Here is a 22,998-nt window from a genome sequence, read left to right as displayed (position 1 = left end):
TTGAAGGACACAGGGATATCATAGACCAGTGCATTACTTTAAGCTGTCTTCAAAAGTTGGACAATAGTAAACCAAAAAGCCAATTTTAACCCTGCCCCTAACCATCATACCCCTATTGATTTGCTAGTGTTTTAGTCGGCTTGATGATCTTTTCTCTTCTATCAACCTTCAACCTATCTAAAGGATGTTTTTCTCTACCCGCAATTTTTATTAGGCTTCTTGAGTTGATCCCTACACAGCAGGTCTAATTTTTGGTACTGTCTTGGAGGCTGTACCTGGACCCTGCTGGACCAAAGATTGCAGGGCCTGCCTGACCCTTAGGCTCTGCTTCTGGTGTTCCCCATTCACCTAGTGTACAGCCTTTGTTGTTAACTAGTCTCAAAGACTCACTCTGAGTGGGCCGATTGATGGGACGAAGATATACTGGAATTTGACCTTCAACACTTGGCTCTGCATTATGATGCTTTCTAGACCTGTTGGCACTGTGTCAGTCACAGGGCGCTTTCTAGTTTTAGAGTAGTGGTCCAACATATGGTGTCTGTGGTGATCACAGGTACTTTCTAGCCCACTGACTCAAGAGGCCCTATGCTCAGTATCTTGTTTTCCTGGGTCACATGGTCATACCTCAGGATCCACCATGACCCAGATTCACCACATCCGGTAGCAGGCAATGCTGAAGTGTACTCCTCCTTTTTCACCTTCCATTGGTCCTGTCTTTGGTTAGTGTCTGATTTAATCCTCATTAGCTCTATGTCCAGGGCTTGTTGTGTTTTCCATATGCCTCACTAGCTCCCTTAGCCTGTACCTGTGATAATCAACATCTTCACTACAGTCAGTACTATCTTAATTGGGATCCCGAATCACAGAAGTTACCAAGTATATGCATACAATACTAAAACCAATCACAATCACATCATATGGTTATAATTCATCAAGTGTAGTTATGCACATTATGATTTAATTTGCACTTTAGTGCTGCTAATTTCATAGTTAATTTAACCTGTATCTGATCTGCCTGCTCTGCTAACTGACTTTTGACTGTTATTTGACCACACATTTTCTGCCTGAATCAACCTCTACCTATCATTGACCACCTTCTCTGCCTGTCTGCCTGGCTTGACCATTTGCCTTTTTATTGATCACATCCCTATCTGTTGCCTTGGCTGGCAACTTGCCTATTTACTGACCATATCTCTGGTCAGTAAACAGGCAATTTGAGATACCGGTCTCTGTAAACTCTGTGGAAATCTGTATCTCCCTGTACCACAGAACCCTTTTTAATTTCCTTTCCTAAATAAGATCCTTTTCCCATTGATTCTCCCAATTCACACACATCATAGGTTTAACTGAATGGACTGATGTCTTTTTTCAGCCTCACTAACTATGTAACTATGTAATTGCACTTCCCCTAGTATGTATGATACATGCATATTTTTGGCCCCCCAAGTGCATAACTTTACATTTATCAACAATAAACCTAATTTGCCACTTAGTTGCCAAACTAAACAGTGCATTGAGGTTTGGTTTGTAAGTTGGAGACATCCTGTAAGGAAGTTATTACACTGCATAACGTGGTGTCATCTGCAAGTCTGCAATGGTACTTTTAATTCCAGACCCTATATCCTTTATAACTATATTAAAAGGAAGGGTCCCAACACTGAACCTTGGGGTACACCACTTATAGCGTAAGACCATTCAGAGTATGAATCATTAACCACTACTCTCTGAATACAGTCTTTTAGCCAGTTTTCTATCCATTTAGAAACTGATTTTTCCAAGCCTGTAGTCTTTAATATACACATTAGTGTGTATGGGGAACTGTGTGTCAATTGCTTTGGCAAAATCCAAGTTTACTACAGCCACAGCCACTCATTTGTCTTTGCTTACCTCCTTATTTAAAGAAATCAGATTGGTTTGACAACTTCTGTCTTTCTATGCTGGCCATTGCCTAAAATGTTTTTTTTCTTGCAAAAACCTATCTATGTGGTTAAATGAAAACTCTCCAGTATCCTCCCAACTATAGAAGTTAAAATAACAGGTCTATAGTTACTTGATAAAGACTTTGCCACTTTTTCTTTCTTTTTTTAAATCAGAAAAGTTTTATTATAGTGAACACAATATTATATGTACAGACAAGCAAGGTGCAGACAACATGGTATGTATCATACACAGGAAAACATAGTCTCTATAATGCATAGAATTAGGTAAGATTTTAAACCAAACAACAAAAAACAAGAAAAAAAAAAACATAACTAGCCAGCATATGCGGTGTGCACAATCACTCAACCAAATGAGTCTATCCAGTAGAAGAGAGACCCATCCTAATGTAGCAGCCTACTAACGCCTTTAGCCCTCTGCCTTTGCAGGTTCTCCAAACATGTAACTAGATCCATCTCAGCCCACTTTCATATTTGTAGTAGCCTATTTAGAACAAGTTGGCGGAGGAGCTACACCAGGGGATTTTAACCATTCTCGCCAAATTTTATTGTATTTTTGACTTGTATTTCTGTGCTGGTAAGTATTTTTCACTCAAATAAGGATCCTATTAACTTCTTGAATCCACTGACTGGTGGGGTGTAGGGGTCTAAGGAGAGAGCCAATACCTCATGACCAGTTTCCTGGCTAAATATAGAAACCTTATTAGAGCTATGTATGTAGGAGTGGGGTACAGGCTCTACTCCAAACCACCAAGTAGACAAATGACAGAGTTAGGTTGCAACTGTATTTGATAAATAGAATTACCAATTCCTATCACCTCCTGCCAATATACGATCAGTTTGGTGCACCTCCAGAACATGTGAATCAAGGTGCCCTGGTAAACTTGGCATTTTGGGCAGAGAGGGAAGTCTTATCTACCCAATTTATACAACCGCAGTGGCGTTCTAAATGTACGATGAAGGATTAAGGAATGTGATATTGTCTGTATTGGCTGCCCAAAGACTATCGGGCCAGCAGCCAATATTTCCACTTATCCCCGTCAATGGGCCCTACATCTACTTCCCATTTTTCTCTACAAGGCAACAGTAATATGAGGAAGTATTACTTTACTGAGAGAGTAGTGGATGCATGGAATAACCTTCCTGCAGAAGTGGTAGCTGCAAATACAGTGAAGGAGTTTAAGCATGCATGGGATAGGCATAAGGCTATCCTTCATATAAGATAGGGCCAGGGACTATTCATAGGATTCAGATATATTGGGCAGACTAGATGGGCCAAATGGTTCTTATCTGCCGACACATTCTATGTTTCTATGTTTTGTATGGAAGATAACAGGCAGGCATATATGCAAGAGATTATACTCGTTTTATCCAAAGTGGTTATAATGTCTATTCTGCACTCTTATTGCATGGGTTAACTGCAAGTACATATAGTACCTGTTAGGCAATAAGGGGAACTCCGCTCTCAGTTGCTCAAAGTATTGAAATTCAGGCCCATTAAACAATTAAAAAAATTGCCTCAGATATTTGATTCCCGCCCCTATCCAAATAGCATAGTTAGGAAGTTTTCCCAGCTCAATATAGGTTTTATTACACCAAATAGGAGTACAGTGCAGGAAGCCAGTAACACCTAGTCTGTGTAAAATAGTGCAGATATCTAAAAATATCTGTAGCGTCTTTTAGGCGTTTCGTTCAATAGTTCAATAGCCAGGCTGACTTAAAACAAAGTGTGAGTTTATTCAAACACACTTGGCATTAACATAAATGCAATGTAAAAAGTATAACAGTTCAATTCAGTGTAAATAGAATAAAAAGCTTTTGTTAGATGTTGCAGAAAAGTAATAGTTTCTTGTCAACTTCGTCTCAATGAGATGTCTGTAGGTTTTTAGGAAGTAAAGAACAGCTGTTGAAGCAGACCCACTTGTACTAAAGTAAACAAAGTATGTATGTGAGAAAGAGTGTCCTTTCCAGGCACAAAGCACTGGAAAAGTCACTAGGTGCAATCCTGTGGTTAAATGGCATGATACAGTGTAATCCGTTAGGACCACAGCTTTGGATCATGTCATTTGTGTATTTACACTTTTGAATTTGCCGCCGGTTCCACCCCTCTGCGTCTCAACGCTCTCAGGGAAGGGAACTGGAAGGCAAGTGCCGGCAATCGGCCGTGCACAGAGTGGGGAGAGAGTGTGAGGACGCCTGAGAGGATGGCGGGGGATCGCAGGGAAGGTGAGTAACATTCTGGGGTAATCCCGAGTGTGGCTCAGGGTTACCGCTTTTGGTGCTGAAAGTTACCCCGAGCCACACTCGGGAATACCGTCAGGGGGGGTTAATTATTCTGGCTATGCTCTCTTTCGGAAAGACAGGGTAAAATGGAGGGGTGGTGTCTGTCTCTATGTGAGAAGGGATCTCAAAGCGAGTGTGAATCAGGACCTAGTTGATAGAGAGTGTGATGAAGCTAAAGCATTATGGGTGCAACTGCACATGGATTGTGTGCTATAAAGGGTATCATTGGAGTTTGTTATAAACCTCCCAATGTTAATGAGGAGGTGGAGACTCAGCTCCTAGCACAGATAGGAAGCGCTACAAGGGCTGGGAGGGTGATAATAATGGGAGTATTTAACTACCTGGAAATTGACTGGAGTAATGGCACTGCAGGAAGAGTTAAAGTACATGTAAACCCCATTCGTGAATTTGACCTGGATACATACTGTATATCTGTAGTGTTTACTTATCTCTCTCCAAAGCCAAAAGTCCTGCGTATTTCTGCTGCACTGTTCCTTTGTTATCAGCATGATAACTTCTTAAAAACTTCTGACGAGTTCTCCCACACAAGAGGTAAGAGGTAAAAGCAGCTGGAAATTTGTGTCGGGTAGGTGCATAGAAATAGATTAGCAGGGAAATGGTCTATTCACAGCACAGCTCTGCATGTTTCTTCTTTCCTCTGCCTATATGGAGGGGAGGTGTGTGCCTTTCCTCCAATCAGCTGTCACACAGTATATGCCAAGACCCCACACCCAATGCTGGAACAAGAAGAACAGGTTCTTGCACAAAGTTCACTTTCTACACAGTGTAGAAAGCTGAAGACAGCAGATATACAAAACAAACTTATGTAGGGAGTAGGGATGATCGAACGGTTCGGGTCCACCATCGGTTCGGCCCGAACATTGGGTGTTCGAGGTTCGGCCGAATTTAGAACTTTTTGCCCAAAAAGTTCGGAATTCGGCAACCAGAACCGACCAAAATGCAATGCTTCAGGAAATGGGCTTTAAAAGCCCGTGATTGGACCAGAACCATTAGCAAAAGCCAATTGAGGGGGCAGGAGAATGCTAGGAATGTGATTGGAGTGACTAGGGGGTCCCTAGACCAATCATTAGTGAATACGCCCCCCAGTATATAAGATCGCCCCCGCCATATTCCTAGCATTGTTATACTGGACATGGAAGAGAGTAGAAGCAGTTCTGTTAATTTTACTTTAAAAGTGTCATTTAGCATTTATTAGTGTGAGGAAAGGTATATCTAGTGTAGTTAGAGTGCTCCTTTACACTTAAGTTAGCTTCAAAAATTTAGTTTCTGTAGGGAAAGTGTTAAGTGTAAGGGGACCGTAGTGTAGTGTAGGGTTAACTGGCAGTGACTGCTATGGAAGGGTGACAAAACCCTTCCATAGCAGGGTGACCGCTATAGAGAAATTATCATTTCTCTGAATTGCTTCGGGACAGGAATATGGCTTCTCACCAGCCAAGCATTTTTCATGCTGCAGTGCTTTTTTGAGGACATGTTTGATGTCAGACATGACATCTGAACATGTGTATAGGGGGTATATATACACATATATGTCTGTATATATACCCCTAGACATATATAGGTGTGATAGTAGCAGAAATATATGCTTGCGCTAATGAAATCATTTACAGTAATATATTTCTGCTACTATCACACCTATATATGGCTAGGTGTCTATATACATATAATTATGTGTGTATATATACCACTATACACAAGTTCAGATGTTTTGCCTGCCTCAAAAGAACCCCAAAAAATGCCAAAAAAACGCTAGCGTCAAAAAAAAAAAATGCCCAGGTGTGTTTTTGCTGGCATTTTTTGGGAGTTTTTGGAGGCAGGCAAAACATCAGAACGTGTGCACAGTACCACTATACACAAGTTCAGATGTTTTTCCTGACTGCAAAGAACCCAAAAAAATGCCTGCTTTGAAACTGGCAAGGTGTGAAAACCGAAGAGAGAAGCTAACCCCCTGAGCTGAAAGTTTTCTAATACAAACAATCCTTTTTTTTTATGGTTCTGGACATGCTACAGAGCTGAAACTTCACAGGTACACCTTTTAGACCACCCAGACACAAAATCACACAAAGTTCTTAAAAATTGTCATTTTTGATAAAAAAGCCAATTATTGAAAAAATAAAAAAAATAAAAAAAGAGATTTTTTGATTTTTACTTTGGATTTCAGATCTGGGGGGTCTAAAAATTGTACATGTGAAGTTTCAGCTCTGTAGCATGTCCAGAACCATAAAAAGATTGTTTGTATTAGAAAACTTACAGCACAGGAGTATGGCTTTGCTGCTGTAACACCTTGCCGGTTTAATAGCAGGCATTTTTTTGGGTTCTTTGCAGTCAGGAAAAACATCTGAACTTGTGTATAGTGGTACTGTGCACAAGTTCTGATGTTTTGCCTGCCTCCAAAAACCCCCAAAAAATGCCAGCAAAAACACACCTGGGCATTTTTTTTTTTTGACGCTAGCGTTTTTTTGGGCATTTTTTGGGGTTCTTTTGAGGCAGGCAAAACATCTGAACTTGTGTATAGTGGTGTATATACACACATACATATATTTATATACACACCTAGACATATATAGGTGTGATAGTAGCAGAAATATATGCTTGCGCTAATGAAATCATTTACAGTAATATATTTCTGCTACTATCACACCTATATATGGCTAGGTGTCTATATACATATAATTATGTGTGTATATATACCACTATACACAAGTTCAGATGTTTTGCCTGCCTCAAAAGAACCCCAAAAAATGCCAAAAAAACGCTAGCGTCAAAAAAAAATGCCCAGGTGTGTTTTTGCTGGCATTTTTTGGGAGTTTTTGGAGGCAGGCAAAACATCAGAACTTGTGCACAGTACCACTATACACAAGTTCAGATGTTTTTCCTGACTGCAAAGAACCCAAAAAATGCCTGCTTTGAAACCGGCAAGGTGTGAAAAATCTCTTTTTTTTTTTTGTTGTTTTTTTTTTTTTAATTTTTCAATAATTGGCTTTTTTTTATCAAAAATTACAATTTTTAAGAACTTTTTTTTGTGTGATTTTGTGTCTGGGGGGTCTAAAAAGTGTACCTGTGAAGTTTCAGCTCTGTAGCATGTTCAGAACCAGAAAAAAAAGATCATATAGGTGTAAAAGGAGGGTCCCACATCCCTGTTCTACTGAAAAATTATCTTTTTTTTTTTTCATGGTTCTGGACATGCTACAGAGCTGAAACTTCACATGTACACTTTTTAGACCCCCAGATACTAAATCCAAAGTCAAAATCAAAAAATCGCTCTCTCTTTTTTTTTTTTTCTTCAATAATTGGCTTTTTTATCAAAAATGTGTGATTAATAGTTAATGGGGCATGACCCAGAACCCTAGGCACTCATTAGGGACATTTATTGGGTTTTAGGGCTTAAAAATTGTGTTTTTTGATTACCGAAGTTCGGGTCCCATTGATTTCAATGGGGTTCTGAAATCCGGGCCGAACTTTCGGGAAGTTCGGATGTTCTGGCCGAACCGAACTTTTCAAAAGTTCGATCATCCCTAGTAGGGAGATTTGTTTCATCTCTGTGTATCATCTGAGTCCGTTCACTGGGTATATGTGAAAGGGAAACATTTATAAAACATTTATAAACCTAATAAATTAATTAATAGTAAAAAGGTTAGGTCTGAGCATGTTGACCCTTTACAAAATAATCAGGAGTGGGTGACTGGGGACAAAGAAAAGGCAAATGTATTAAATACTTTCTTCAGCTCTGTGTATACAAAGGAGCATGGGGGAGCTCATGTCCATAATGGGGATGGTATTGACACAGCCCTAAATGTTCCACAATGGCTCAAAATTGATATGGTTCTGTAGCTCCCTACAAGGTAGGTGCTAGGCAAAAGTATAGTGGGCCTTGGCTACCTAACAGCAGGGAAATGATTTTCAGCTGGGCTGTCATGTCTCCCAGGTGTGGCTGCTGAGAGGGGAGTCTCCCCACTGGCTCCATGAGAGGATTTTCATTGGGCAGTGGAGGAAACCCAATTAGTGGCTCATTCAGGCCTGTATCTACCCCAGAAGGCAGACTTTTCCGCAGAGGATTCTGGTAGTGGGTATAAGTTTAGGGGAACGAATGACGCAGCGTCTTTGACGGGAAGCAGAGTCCCGGGAGGGAGAGTACGGCTGTCTCTCTTCCTTTCAGAAGGATCGGGTGTCTCGGGTGGCTGCCTGAGAGTACAGAGAGAGCTGAGCTGCAGAGAGGATCTGGTGTGCCGCGGACCAGCAGGGATAGAGGGGTTCAGTTCCAGGAAAGCATTCCAAGTTCGTGAGCACTGTGAATTGCCCCTGAGGTTCTGCCTAGTGTAGAGGGGACCACTCCAGTGAAGGTCCCAGAGGACCCTGAAGTGTCAGAGGGGGTGCCTAGTGAGAGGACCCTGAAGTGTCAGAGGAGGCACCAGCGGTTGGGCCCTGAAGACCATGGTGTCTAAAAAGCGTTCTTTTTGCACAAAATCGCTTTTAGACGAACTGGAAAACAGCGAAAATGAAACTGAGTTACTTGAAGAACTGAGCGATAGTGATTCATAGGAAAATTTGTCATCAGGTACGGAAAGTGACGACAGCGACGATTCTGATGTTTCTTCCTGGCACATAGCTTGTGGAATTTGGGAAGTATATCAAATGATTCTTCAGAATTTCCAACGGTCGTGGGTGGCCGGCGGCCATCGTGGCCGATGGACCTGCTAACTGGCTGCCGTTTTGTCCAATCACAGCGGGGGCCTGGCCGTGCCCCCTAGAGCCCTTTTTCAAAATCCCTTACAGGTATGTGATTTTGCACTTTAGGGCCACCCTGTCGCAGTAAATATATGTCGAGTGGTCCTTAAGTGGCTAAAAAGCACAGTTTCTCTTTTGTTCATTGACGGACACAGCTCCAGTATCTTCTTGACCATTGGGTTATGCTGCCCCTACAGAAGTAGGATACTAGGCAGAAAAATGCTTTACAACGCCTATGGGGCAGTTCCAGGGGGTATACGCCCACTTCCTGCTATAGGCATTTCGTTTTTTTCTGCCTAGTCAGGAGTAAGGATCTAATTCCTTGCTGGGATCTCTGGTCCTAGCATTTTTGTCTTTTTTTTAAACTGATTTTTTTCCCTCTTTTGGTATTTTCGTTTCCTATGAGAACTACAATCCACTGTTGCACTGGGCGACAGACTGGATATTCTAGAACCTTATGGTCTCCCCATTCCGGCCAAGCGTGACCCGATCTCAGCTCTAAGTCGGCCACGACATAGCCCCACTGGACAGGGGCTGGCTGGCGAGTTAAACATCTTGCGAGGATGCATAGACCTGGTCACAACGTACCTCTGCAGCACCCCCTTTTCATGGTGCGGTAGTCTCTCTAGAGTGGTGCCCACCGGGTTTCCATGGTGTGGTAAGTAGTGTCCCTCCTTCCACTGGTTACCTTTTAGGGCGGACGTGGGCCCCTCCTAGGGACAATCAGACCTATGGATTCCCTTCCTTCCCACATGGCGTTCCCTCTCATTTATCGGAGTCCCCTGTGGACCACCCCCCATTCACCCACACCTAGCTCCCCCCTCCCCCCCCCAGAGGGATGGTCCTGGTGGGGGCTCCTGCCAGGGCCACTTCTTACTGCCCTTTCATTTCTGGGGGTCCTTTGGAGGTCCCAGGAGCCATGTAGGCGACCGCCTTTAGCTGCCATTTTGTCGTGGATGGCTGCTGCAGGTATCGGCAGCCATGTTTGTGTAGTCCGAGGGGCCATTTTCTTGTAGTTTCCAATTGATATAAAGCGGCGACCATGTTTTTGAAGGCTACGGAGCGTTGATTCAGCGGTGGGCCTCTATTGTTACTTCCTGGATATCCTCTTTCTTTCTGATCGCTGCGCAGCATGCAGCTTGACATTCTGCCCTGTCCTGAGTCAGTGGTGGTGAGTCCCTGTGGGTGCAAAACACCTCCTTCTTTCTGCTATAGCAGCAAATTTGATGCGCTGGGACTTGTGGTGCCGCTTGTGCAGCGGTGGGGGTTTTATATATTTTTTCTTAATTTTTCTTTTTCATTTTTCATTCTCCTCTTTTTATTTTAATTTCTAATTTTTATTTATTCCATTTTTATTTATTTTTTAATTCCAATTCTATTTCTAATTTCATCCCCCTATTCCCATCTTCATATTCAGTTTCCTTTACTCCCCATTCTCATCCTTCTCTCTTCCTCTGCTCATCTTCTGATCCTCGTCTCCATGTGTCCCTAGTGCAGACATGCTTGCCCGTATTAGTTCATTCAATACTCAGCATTTCTCACACCGGTCTCCAGACCCTTGTACACCACATACCGCATATAGCTTTCTTTTGCCCTTGTCAGCATCCGTAGTTATTATCAGTGACTGCGGGCATATAAGCCCTCTCCCAAGATGGCCCCCGCATGGCCTGAAGAAGGAGCGCATGCTCCGCAACGCATCGCAGTTCGTCTGAAGCTCTGGTTCCAGGAAGTGACATCACGGCTCCTCTGCGCTCGGATCAGCGACAGCCAATGCAGCCCACGGACCAGGACAGTCCCCTGTCTTCCACAGGAAACTGCCGCTACTCTGCACCAGCTCCACCAACACCCAGAGAGATGCCCTGGATACCAGATTCACAGGACCTCCGTCATATATATATATATATATATATATATATATATATATATATATATATATATATTTCTATGCCTGTACTCATTTACTCTTGTGAGTAACATTGTTTTTATCCCACGTTAAAGGTTTTTTAATGCTACACTCAGATCGGCACTTGTGGATCTCTCCCCTTTTATCTCATGACAGAGTTGCTTCTCTCTTTCCTACCAGCAGCCATCTCAGTAGACCAGAAGCTTTATTGGACTTTTTATTAGAACTTTAATACCCCCCATCCCCAGCCCAGTAAGGACTGCCTGAGCATCACTGGCAATCTGCTTGCACCATTACCCCCCATTCTTATCCTTTTGAAGAGTCCCTGTTAAAGAAACTAACAGTACTGCCTATGGTGGATTCTCAGGTTTCCAGGTTAAATAAAGCCACCCTTCTTCCGGTAGAGGACTTACCGCCTCTTAAAGACCCTTTTGACAAGAGAGCTGAATCTCTGGTCTGACATCTTTTTTACCATGTCCGGTTCCATTCTTAGACCAGTGTTTGCCATAACTTTGGTTTCCCAGACCTTAACGGAATGGGCAAAGCTTTTGCAGTAGGATTTGGAAGCGGAACAGATTCCCCCTATTTTCGCAGAGCTGGCAGACCAGTTGGTCCAGGGGTTGCAGTCCATCTGTGATGCCTCTTTGGATGCGGCTCCCTTAGTTTGGATGGCATTTGTAACAGCAGTGATCCTTCGGCGCATGATATGGTTCAAATACTGGTCTGCAGACCAGGCTTCCAAGAAGGACCTGCCTGATCTAAATTTTCTAGGAGTTCACCTGTTCCAGGCTTCCATGGATGAGATCATTAAGGGTCTTACAGGGGGAAAGAGTACTCTTCTCCCGCAGACTACCAGGAGCAAGGAATCTCGTCGCAAACGTGGCCCTTTCTTCTCGGCTCACAAGCGGTCCTTTCGTTCCTCAGGATCTCGGGACAAGGGATCATCGAAACTGATTTGAACCCGCCTCAGGAGGTTTGAAGAGGCCATGGTCTGGTAGGCTGTGGATAAGCCCTCTTCTGCCTGAAGAGGCGCCTGGACCCGTGGACCTCCTTGATTCAAGACAGGTGGGTCCATAAGCTCCTTCCCCTTTACTGGAAGGTGATCACCACAGCTTCCAGCCTGTACAGGTGGGGAGGTGTTTTGGGCATGGACTGTGCTCAGGGGGTTTGGACTCTGGAGGAGTCCAGACTACCAATCAATGTACTGGAACTTCGGGCGATCAGACTTTGTCTGGCCCATTAGACGGTTCGTCTTCAGTGGTGTCTGGTATGGATTAAATCGGACAATGCCACGGCCGTGGCATATGTCAATCATCAAGGGGGCCCCAAAAGTGTCCTAGCGGCTAGGGAAGTAGCCGCTATTCTAAGGTGGGCGAAATGTTTTGCTCCAGTGCTCTCGGCTGTGCATATTCCAGGGGTGGAAAATTGGCAGGCAGATTACCTCAGTTAACAGGCCTTGGACCAAGGAGAATGGTCACTTAATCCGGAGGCGTTTCATCAATTGTGTCTCCGGTGGGGAACTCCCGAGGTGGATCTGTTAGTCTCTCGTCTCAACATGAAGGTGCAGAGATTTGTGGCAAGGTTAATTAAAAGCAAGAATGTGGGACTTTAAATGAGGTTGACTAGACATGAAGGTTTATTACAAAAATACATACACATATAAAGATATTTTTGCATAGGCAGATACAGAGATGCAGCAAACAGTAGATAGCATGGTACAAACTGATACATATAAAACACAATATTTCTTGGATCACACACGGATCTCTCTGAAGTAAATAAGTACAATAGGACCTCATGATCTCTGTGTGCTCACAATCTAAAATATGTCATAATACATTAAAACATCTGAGTGATCGTAGGCTCGACGCGTTTCATGGACCTCTGTCCATTCATCAGGAGCTTAGATGTACGTCTAAAAAATGAGAATGTGGGTTGTATCAATATATTAATTTGAATAATGAAATAATTGGGAAATGTATGAAAAGGGACACTACCTTAGGCAGTATCAGAATTCATGAGCGATCCAGTCTGGGAGTGAGGGACCAGAGGAGATCCAGGAGAAGCCTGACCCGGGGCTGAGGCGCAGAATATATCCATCAGGGGGACAGTGGGGGGGGGGGGGAGAGGACCATAACCAGAACAACTCAAGGAACTCCAGGTGTATCGCTTCAAAATATGATGGTGAAGGCACATTATGGACCAAGAGAAGGGGTCTGTAGGTATATATGAAAAAGCAATAAATATACTCTAAAAATATAATATACTGAGAAAACCATCTCAGGAACAGATTTGTCAACATTGTAAGATGCGTATACTCAATTGAATAGACCCAAAAATAGTGCCAATGGGGAAGCCACCAAGGAGATACAAAAATAGTATGGAGATAGCCGGGACTTACTGGTGAAGCCCATAATGAATCCACCGAGATGTGAGGAAAGTAAGAGGGGGGAGAAAGGAAGAGTGAAAGAAGACCAGGGAAGGGAAAGGGACACCTCTGATGGGAAGGGAGGGTACCTGTGAGACAAGATGTGAAAAAAGAGGTGTGTAGCCAAGAAAAACCCTAGTGACAAAATATAACACTAAATGAGCAACAAATCAGGGTGATAAGTAGTCCAACCGTGAGAAGAGACACTCACTGCCAAAAAAAGGGGGGAGTGCCAAGGAAGTAGTGAAAGGCTTTGAAAGGAGATACGGTGCATTAGAAAGACTTATTATATTGTACTTATTTACTTCAGAGAGATCCGTGTGTGATCCGAGAAATATTGTGTTTTATATGTATCAGTTTGTACCATGCTATCTACTGTTTGCTGCATCTCTGTATCTGCCTATTCAAAAATATCTTTATATGTGTATGTATTTTTGTAATAAACCTTCATGTCTAGTCAACCTCATTTAAAGTCCCACATTCTTGCTTTTAATTAATTATGTATATATATATATATACACAGGGATGGAGGCCACTAGACTTGTTATGTGGCAAGCCATAGACGATTTCTCTTCTTTCGCATTTGTGGCAAGGTGTCGGAATTCCATGGCCGCACTCATGGCTCCTTGGGGGCAATACTGTCTGATATAAGCCTTTCCCCCTCTCAAACTTCTGCCGAGACTTCTGCGAAAGATTGAGGCAGAAGGAATTCCGGTAATTCTTGTGGCCCTGGACTGGCCTCGCCGGTCTTTGTACGCCGACCCAGGGCTGATCTTTCATCCTGCTTTACAGTCACTGGCTTTAACGGCTTGGCTGTTGAAAGGCAGGTGCTGAAGGATAGGGGGTTGTCTGACTTGGTGATTCCCACGTTGTTGAAAGCTAGAAAATCTACCTCTAAGAAGATTTACCATCGTGTCTGGAATTTGTACATTGCGTGGTGTGAGCCTCTGGGGGTTCCTCCCCATTCCTTTTTGGTGGCTTGAATTTTGGTATTCCTCCAAAGAGGTGTGGTACAGCACCTGGCCTTGGGTACCATTATGGGCTAGGTTTCGGCCTTGGCAATTTTCTTTCAACGTCCTTTGGCTACGTATTCCTTGGTTCGCACCTTTGTTCAAGGGGTTTGCCACTTGGCTCCACCTGTGCAGTCTCCGTTGCCTCCGTGGGACCTCAGTTTGGTGCTGTCGGTTCTTCAGAGACCGCCCTTTAAAAATTATTTGTGAGATTCCTCTGCTTACATTTTTAGAAGGTAGTCTTCTTGGTGGCGATCACTTCCACACGCATGGTGTCCGAACTGGCAGCTTTGTCTTGTCGTTCAGCTTATTTGGTGGTTCACAGAGATAAAGTAATGCTTCGACCTTGTCAGATTAAGATAATACCTGATGGTGACACGCAAGTCCCTTGTGTCGAACACGCGTAGGGGAAGGGCTAGAATTATGTCGGTGATTGCAGAGCGTCGTAGCAGACTGGGATCATCTATTTACACCAGTGGCGGCCGGTATATTGAGGGCGCAGGGGCGCCACCCCCCCATCCATGCATCCGGCCCCCTAATCTGCATGCAGGGACGCCGGACGCATGGAGCTTAATGGGCTTTTTTTTTTTTTTTGGATCACCTGATTAGAGCCAGAGGCTCTAATAGGGCGATGCAAAGGGTGGACCCGGGGCGCAGAGCAGTGCGTCCTGAGCCCACCCATTGTGTGACAATAGCGGAAGCCGGGAGGACTGAGGACTCGCCAGTCGCCGCCACGTCGGAGAAGCCGCCGCTGTCCCTGCCTGTGATTGGCAACCATTGCGCACCTTTGTACAGTTCTTTATCTCTGGGTAAGTTATGGAGGTTGGTGAGGGTAAGCAGAGCTTTATAACAGCTCCGGAGTGCAGAGAGAGGCAGCCAGCTTCAGACTTTACACGGCTCCAGTCCTGTGATCTCCTTCTACGTCTTCATCTGCTCCTCAGTCGGCTCCTCACCTGAGCAAGCCTTGACCTCCACTGCGGATATCATCTCCTGCCAAGCCTTCATTATTATGAGAAAACTGACCTGTCTGCCGTTTCTCCTGGGCCCCGTTTTCCTTCTTCTGGAGTGCGGGGACACCGCTGTCATCACAGGGGTGAGTGAGTGCAGAGCTGTGGGACTTCACCTGTTATTGAACCCTCAATGTTATATAGAGCAGTGTACTGAAGGACTTTGCCTGCTCTTTGCTTTCAGACTGCAGCCTGTCACATGTTAATATTCTGTCTTTGAAGTTTCTCTGTACTCCATTTCTATCTTTAAGATGGCTCCAATGCCCTCTAGAGTCTCATGGGGCCACCCTAACCTGCACGCTACACATGCTTGTTGGCATTATGGCACTAAAAATAGGGGCAGGCTTGTGACCTTAAAGTGATTTTAAACTTTTTTTTCCCCCATAAAATAAAAATATAGTTGTACTTCCATGCTCTGTGCAAGAGCAGCCCCATGCCTCCTTTTCTGGGGTTCCCCTGCCTGCCCATGTCCACTAGTCACTGTGCATTGAAAGGGGGCTGTGGTCAGTCTGCATTGAGTCTGCATTGAAAGGGGGCACGCTGTGGTCTCTCTGCATTGAAAGGGGGCACGCTGTTGGCTCTCTGCATTGAAAGGGGGCACGCTGTGGTCAGTCTGCATTGAGTCTGCATTGAAAGGGGGTACGCTGTGGTCTCTCTGCATTGAAAGGGGGCACGCTGTTGGCTCTCTGCATTGAAAGGGGGCACGCTGTGGTCAGTCTGCATTGAGTCTGCATTGAAAGGGGGTACGCTGTGGTCTCTCTGCATTGAAAGGGGGCACGCTGTGGGCTCTCTGCATTGAAAGGGAGCACGCTGTGGGCTCTCTGCATTGAAAGGGGGCACGCTGTGGTCTCTGTGCCTTGAAAGGGGGCATGCTGTGGTCTCTCTGCATTGAAAGGGGGCACGCTGTGGTCTCTTTGCATTGAAAGGGGGCACGCTGTGGTCAGTCTGCATTAAAATTGGGCACGCTGTGGTCAGTCTGCATTGAAAGGGGGCACGCTGTGGCCAGTCTGCATTGAAAGGGGGAACGCTGTGGTCACTCTGCATTGAAAAGGGGCATGCTGTGGTCAGTCTGCATTGAAAAGGGTCACACTATACCTTGATTACTGAAGAAGGCCCCTTTCACACTTTTGTGATCTCAAAGTCACGCAATTTTTTACATTGTTTTTTGCCGCAAAGCAATGCCTATTACATTTTTCTGTTTGCGCCCCCCCCCCAAAAATTTTGAGCACCAGCCGCCACTGATTTACACGCTTCAGTTCCCGATACATTGTGTCAATAGTTTGGTGCACTTCAGTCACCCAGCCAATGTGAGTGCTTTTTATGTTTTAATGGAGGATTTTAAAACAGTACCTGCACTATGTTACAGTTTTTTTCATGCATGTTAGACATCCCAGAGTGTTCTGAACCAGCATGGTTGACACTGCTTTGGAACGTCGCAATGGTCAAGAAGATTCTGTAGCTATGTCCATCAATGATTGAAAGAGAAAATTGGATTTTAGTCTTACTGTAAAAACCTTTTCTCTGATGTTCATTGACGGACACCATACCCACACCTCTAATGAGTTGGGTTATTTTTTTCTTCTGACACCGCTTGCAACAAAACTAAATGCCTATAGCAGGAAGTAGGAGTATACCCCCTGGGACTGCCCCATAGGCGTGGTAAAGTTGAAAATAATGTGAAAATAATAATCAGTTCCAATCAATTGTTCATGTATAAACCATATGTTAGCCCATCAATATATGGAAAAGTAGTACAAGATGAGTGGCGGCAGCTATCCTCAGAGTATAGCCAGCTCTGTAACAAATGACAAAAAGGGAGAGAAAAAGGAAGCGCCACCTAGATGTAGAGGTTAAAAGCATTTATTGCACACAGGTTAAAATGCACTTACAGGATGTAAGCATGAAACAGGCTCATCAAAGTGGGGAGAGGGGAGAAGGCCATTCCGATCCGTCCCTGGAGTATTACTCCATCCACGGGGCTGTGGTGTTCAGATGCAGCTCCTCTGATCATCCTGTGGCCACCAGGAAACACACCAGCATGGAATGCAGGGCGAAAATGATGTCACCGGATGAAAGAGACAGGCAGGCAGGCTACGCGCTCGAAGCTATGGCTCCTTCTACAGGCCTAGAGGGGAATGTAATAGTTCTTATAAAAACAGAGGTTTGCATGAAACAATTGGGCATTAGGAACTAGATTCAGTAACATTATAAGACATTATGACCAACAGCCAATTGTGGACAGTATAAAAGAAATGTCACTCATGAAAGACATAGTAATAATATCAAAAAATAACAAGAAATATATAATAAAAAATAAAATGATGTAACTTGTGTATTATAGTAAGGAAAAAAGTGTTCTATAGAGCATATATATTATCAAAAACTATATTTATAATCACATATAGTAGATATTATTAAAAAATATTATTAAAAAATATTATATAAAAAAATTATTTATATAGGCTGGATTGTGGAGAAGGCTTCCCTTGAATAACGCAATCTAGATACAACTTAGTATATAAAAATGTTATACCACCTAAAACATTTAAAAAAACAGGGTTCAAATACAGAAGGCTATGATTCAGGAGGATACTTACTATGGATGACAAAAAATGACCCCCCCAAAAAAAGTATTCTTAATAAGATTGGACTGAACCATAAGGATCCGCTAGAAGAATAAAGAGTCACATGAATTCTAGTCTGTGTGGATAGATATTACAAATATACTATGATAAAACACATCGTAGGGTAGATGTTCATACAAAATGACAACTGGCCTTTAACCACTTGCTGACCGGACCATAGCCAAAAGACGGCTACAGCGCGGTCGTCCAATTCTGGGAGGGCGTACATGGACGTCCTCCCAGAATCGCATTCCCGCACGCCCCCTGGGGCGCGCACACGGGAGTGTCCGTGCTCGCCGGGTCCCGGGGACCCGACGCATCACAGATCGTGGTAAAGGGCCAATGAGAGCGGTCCTTTACCACGTGATCGCTCCGTCCAATGATGGAGAGATCACTTCACAACAAACCGGCGCATGCCCGGTTAATTTCTCTCCTCTCCTCGCACGCTGTACATAGCGATCGGTACAGCGTGCAAGGAGAGGAGAGAAACTGCAGCTGCACGCCTCCTCTGCCTCAACCATGCCCCATCCATGTGTAATCTGTGCCCCATCAGTGCCTCATCAGTGCCCCATCCATGCATCATCTGTGCCCCATCCATGCATCATCTGTGCCCCATCCATGCATCATCCGTGCCTGATCCATGCATCATCTGTGTCACATCCGTGCCCACCCATGCCACCTCAGTGCTCATCCATGCCACATCCGTGCTCATCCACGCTTCATTCGTGCCACATCCATGCTCATCCATGCCTCATCCGTGCCACATCTGTGCCCGCCCATGCCACAACCATGCTCCTCCATCCCACATCTGTGCCCGCCCATGCCACCTCAGTGCTCATCCATGCCACATCCATGTTCATCCATCCCACGTCTGTGCTCATCCATGCCACGTCAGTGCTTATCCATGCCACGTCAGTGCTCATCCGTGCCACACCCATGCAACTTCAGTGCTCATCCGTGCAACATCAGTGGTCATCTGTGCCACATCAATGCCACGTCAGTGCTCATCCATGCCATGTCAGTGCTCATCCATGCCACATCAATGCCACGTCAGTGCTCATCTGTGCCACATCCATGCCACGTCAGTGCTCATCTGTGCCACATCCATGCCACGTCAGTGCTCATCCGTGCGACATCCATACCACGTCAGTGCCACATCAATGCCACGTCAGTGCTCATCCGTGTCACATCCATGCCACGCCAGTGCTCATCCATGCCAAGTCAGTGCTCATCTGTGCCACACCCATGCCACTTCAGTGCTCATCCGTGCCACGTCAGTGCTCATCCATGCCACATCCATGCCATGTCAGTGCTCATCCGTGCCACATCAATGCCACGTCAGTGCTCATCCGTGTCACATCCATGCCACGTCAGTGCTCATCCATGCCACATCCATGCCACATCAGTGCCACATCAGTGCCAAATCTGTGCCACATCCATGCCACGTCAGTGCCACATCCATGCCACATCAATGCCACGTCAGTGCTCATCCGTGCCACATCCATGCCATGTCAGTGCTCATCTGTGCCACATCCATGCCACGTCACGGTGCTCATCTGTGCCTCATCCATGCCATGTCAGTGCTCATCTGTGCCTCATCCATGCCATGTCAGTGCTCATCCGTGCCACATCCATGCCATGCCATGCCAGGGCTAATCCATGCCACATCAGTGCTCATCAGTGCCACATCCATGCCACGTCAGTGCTCATCAGTGCCACAGCCATGCCACATCAATGCCACATCCATGCCACGTCAGTGCTCATCCGGGCCACATCCATGCCACATCAGTGCCACTACAATGCTTATTAGTGCCCTACAGTGCCTCACAAAATTGTAATGGGAAGTCAGGAAATGACGGTGCTCCCTGCATGTTGGGCCTCTGTATGTGGTCAGGCTGTGGAAAAGTGTCACACACGTGGTATCGCCATACTCAGGAGGAGTAGCAGAATATATTTTGGGGTGTAATTTTTTGCTATGTACATGCTATGCGTTAGAAATGTCTTATAAATGGACAACTTTGTGTAAAAAAAAAAATGCGTTTTGGTTTTCTTTCCACATTTTCCAAAAACTTTTGGAAAAAAATGACATGTTCAAAAGACTCATTATGCCTCCTAGATTATGTGTTGGGGTGTTTTCTTTCCAAAATGGGGTCATTTTGTGGGCGTTTCCATTGTCCTGGTGCTCCAGGACTTTCAAAAGTGTGATAGGTCGTCAGAAATTATATGTGTAATTTTTGCTTCTAGAACGCCTGACGGTGCTCCTTGGATGTTGGGCCTCTGTATGTGGTCAGGCTGTGGAAAAGTGTCAAACATGTGGTATCCCCATACTCAGGAGGAGTAGCAGAATGTATTTTGGGGTGTAATTGCAAGTATGCCTATAAAGTGTGTAAGAAATAACTTCGTAATATGACCATTTTGTTAAAAATAAAATTTTTTTTAAATCTTCATTTTCCAAAGAATTGTGGGAAAAAATTACAACTTCAAAAAGCTCACCATGCCTCTTACCTTGGAATGTCTACTTTACAAAAAGGGGTCATTTAGGGGGTATTTGTACTGTCCTGACATTTCAGGGTCTCAAGAAATGAGATAGGCCGTCAGTACATCAGGTGTGATCAATTTTCAATGATTGGTACCATTGCTTGTAGACTCTATAACCTTCACAAAGACCAAAAAATTTGTAATTATTTGGGTTATTTTTACTAAAGATATGTAGCAGTATAAATTTTGGCCAAAATTCATGAAGAAAAATTACTAAATTTGCAAAATTTAGAACCGAAATGAGGAAAAATGCATTTTTTTTACAAAATTTTCGGTCTTTTTTCATTTATAGCGCAAAACATAAAAAACACAATTATGATTAAATACCACCAAAAGAAAGCTCTGTTTGTGTGGAAAAAAGGATGAAATTTCATATGGGGACAGTGTTGCATGACTGAGTAATTGTCATTTAAAATGTGAGAGCACTGAAAGCTGAAAATTGGTCTGGTTAGGAAGGGGGTTTAAGTGCCCAGTGGGTAAGTGGTTAAAGTAGGGTGTGTTTGGTGCAATTGAAGAAATGGGTACAAATGTCAGTTACAGTAGGGTGTGGGTTTCAATTTCTTCATTTAAACCTCCTGGCATGAGAGTACCCAAGGAATAAATCCAAAACATTTCCTGCAAGCACAAACGCTTGAACCATTCGGCCACAGGAAATGATAGAGGAATGGCTTCAATGACCCAAACTCTAAGGCCGGTGGTAGATTTATTGTGATGCTCAAGAAAATGTGGGGGAACACTACCGCATCCTTTTTCGATGAAACGCCTGTGTTCCCCAAAACTTTTTCTGAGAGTTCTAATGGTTCTACCGACATAAAGTAGGCCACATGGGCAAGAAAGGCAGTATACCTCCTCGTCATTCGAGCAGTTGTAGAATTCCCTGATCTGGTATGTTTCCCCTTTTTGTAGTTACATATTTAGTCAGTTTGAAAAAAAAAAACATAAGTCCATCTGGCTTAACCAATAAATAACAGTAGGAACATTTTTTTACCATGTTCTACAAATGTGCATGTCAGACACAGGGGTTTTTTGCACTGGTACATACCAGTCAAGGGTATCACGGTCAAGGGGCGGTTGGTAGATATCGGTTTTATCTTGCTAGGGGCTACCTTACTTTAAATATTCCTAGCTTTTCTGTAGGATACCTTAGACACTTTTGTAAGGAAGGGTTGTAGGGATGGGTCCTCCAGCAGTATGGACCAATGTTTACACAAGATGGCCTCCATTTTCTTATGTTGAGCATGAAATTGTGTAGTGAAATAAGTGGGCTGTGGTAAATCTGGACCCTGGTGTTTAGGATGACATGTTTTTAGATTTTGATAATATAAAAAAGCCTCATTGACAAGAGGAGAGGGGGAACCTTTTTCCATTCATTTTTTAGCGAGGAGTTGTCCCTGAATAGTATAATCCTTATCTCGGGTGCAGTTTTTTCATAAACTACACTATTGGCTCTGAAGAATGTTCTGAACCCCTCTCCGGTGGTGACAGCTATGGAAATGGATGTATGAGTTGCTGTAGGTTTCACAAAATGTTTTGCATGTATTTATTTTTTCTCGTGGCATAGTTTGAGATCCAGAAAGGCTAAGGAATCTTAGGCCAAGACATGGGTAAAGGATAGACCTGTTTTTCTCGTGGCACAGTTTGAGATCCAGAAAGGCTAAGGAATCTTAGGCCAAGACATGGGTAAAAGATAGACCTAGTGTTTTGCTGTTATAGTAGAATTACAAAACTATTTATGACTTGGGGGGGGGGGGCAGTGCCATATGATCCCTATTTTGTCAATAAAACAACCATAGTAGACCACATTGGCAGCAAAGGGGTTATTTTGGGTGATGTAAAGTAATTCCTAGTAAAAATAAAACCCATTTTGAGATTAGCATAGCTAGGGGCAAAATTTGCCCCCATAGCTGTGCAGTGAGTCTGTAAATAGAATGTCCCATTAAATTCAAAATAGTTGTGCTTCAAACAAAATAAAAGAGCTTCCAAGATGAACTGAGCTTGTCTGTTGCTGATGTTGGGGTCTGCAGCCAAAAAATATTCCACGGCTTGTTGTAACGCTCCGGCGTTTATTTGTGTGGTGTGGATTTGCAGCTGCGGAAGTTACACTCAGTAGTCATGTAGAGATGTGTTGAACTACCATATCCAACTCTCAAGACTCATCATTGTGCATCAGCCTGTCTCAGCAAGCACATACACAAACACAGACACTCATTAAAGATGTTCCTGGAGTGATATGTTTATATGTGAAAGTATAGAGGTGATACTGAGGGGACAGGCGTGGATAGTGATAGCAATGGTAAGAGGTAACAGATGGTGATAGTAAGCACTTAGGATAGCAATCATGTACAGGTAACAGGTGGTAGTGAAGAGCAGATGAAGTGTACAGGAGATGCTAGGCTAGTGCAATGACAAGATGGTAATAGGCTCAAGAGCTTGCAATCTAAGTAGCGGTGCAGATGTTAGATGTAACAGTATAGTTCTTAGAGTAGCAATAGTCTTTAGTAAGCAGAGTAGTAGTGAAAGTAGAT

The 22,998-nt window shown here is 44.0% G+C and overlaps 2 protein-coding genes across 2 annotated transcripts in view; both read left to right on the top strand.

Annotated features, from left to right (window-relative positions):
• The window catches only part of LOC309544955 (uncharacterized protein), a gene marked incomplete at its 5' end in the record, with an annotated part of 957,880 nt that overhangs the window by 451,828 nt on the left and 483,054 nt on the right, over positions 1-22,998 (top strand). The window lies entirely within an intron of this gene.
• The window catches only part of CREB3L3 (cAMP responsive element binding protein 3 like 3), a 240,740-nt gene that overhangs the window by 752 nt on the left and 216,990 nt on the right, over positions 1-22,998 (top strand). The window lies entirely within an intron of this gene.

This window comes from Pelophylax lessonae (assembly GCF_965119305.1).
Source record: "Pelophylax lessonae genome assembly, chromosome: 1".
NCBI lineage: Eukaryota > Metazoa > Chordata > Amphibia > Anura > Ranidae > Pelophylax > Pelophylax lessonae.
This window is presented reverse-complemented; position numbering and strand designations above follow the sequence as displayed.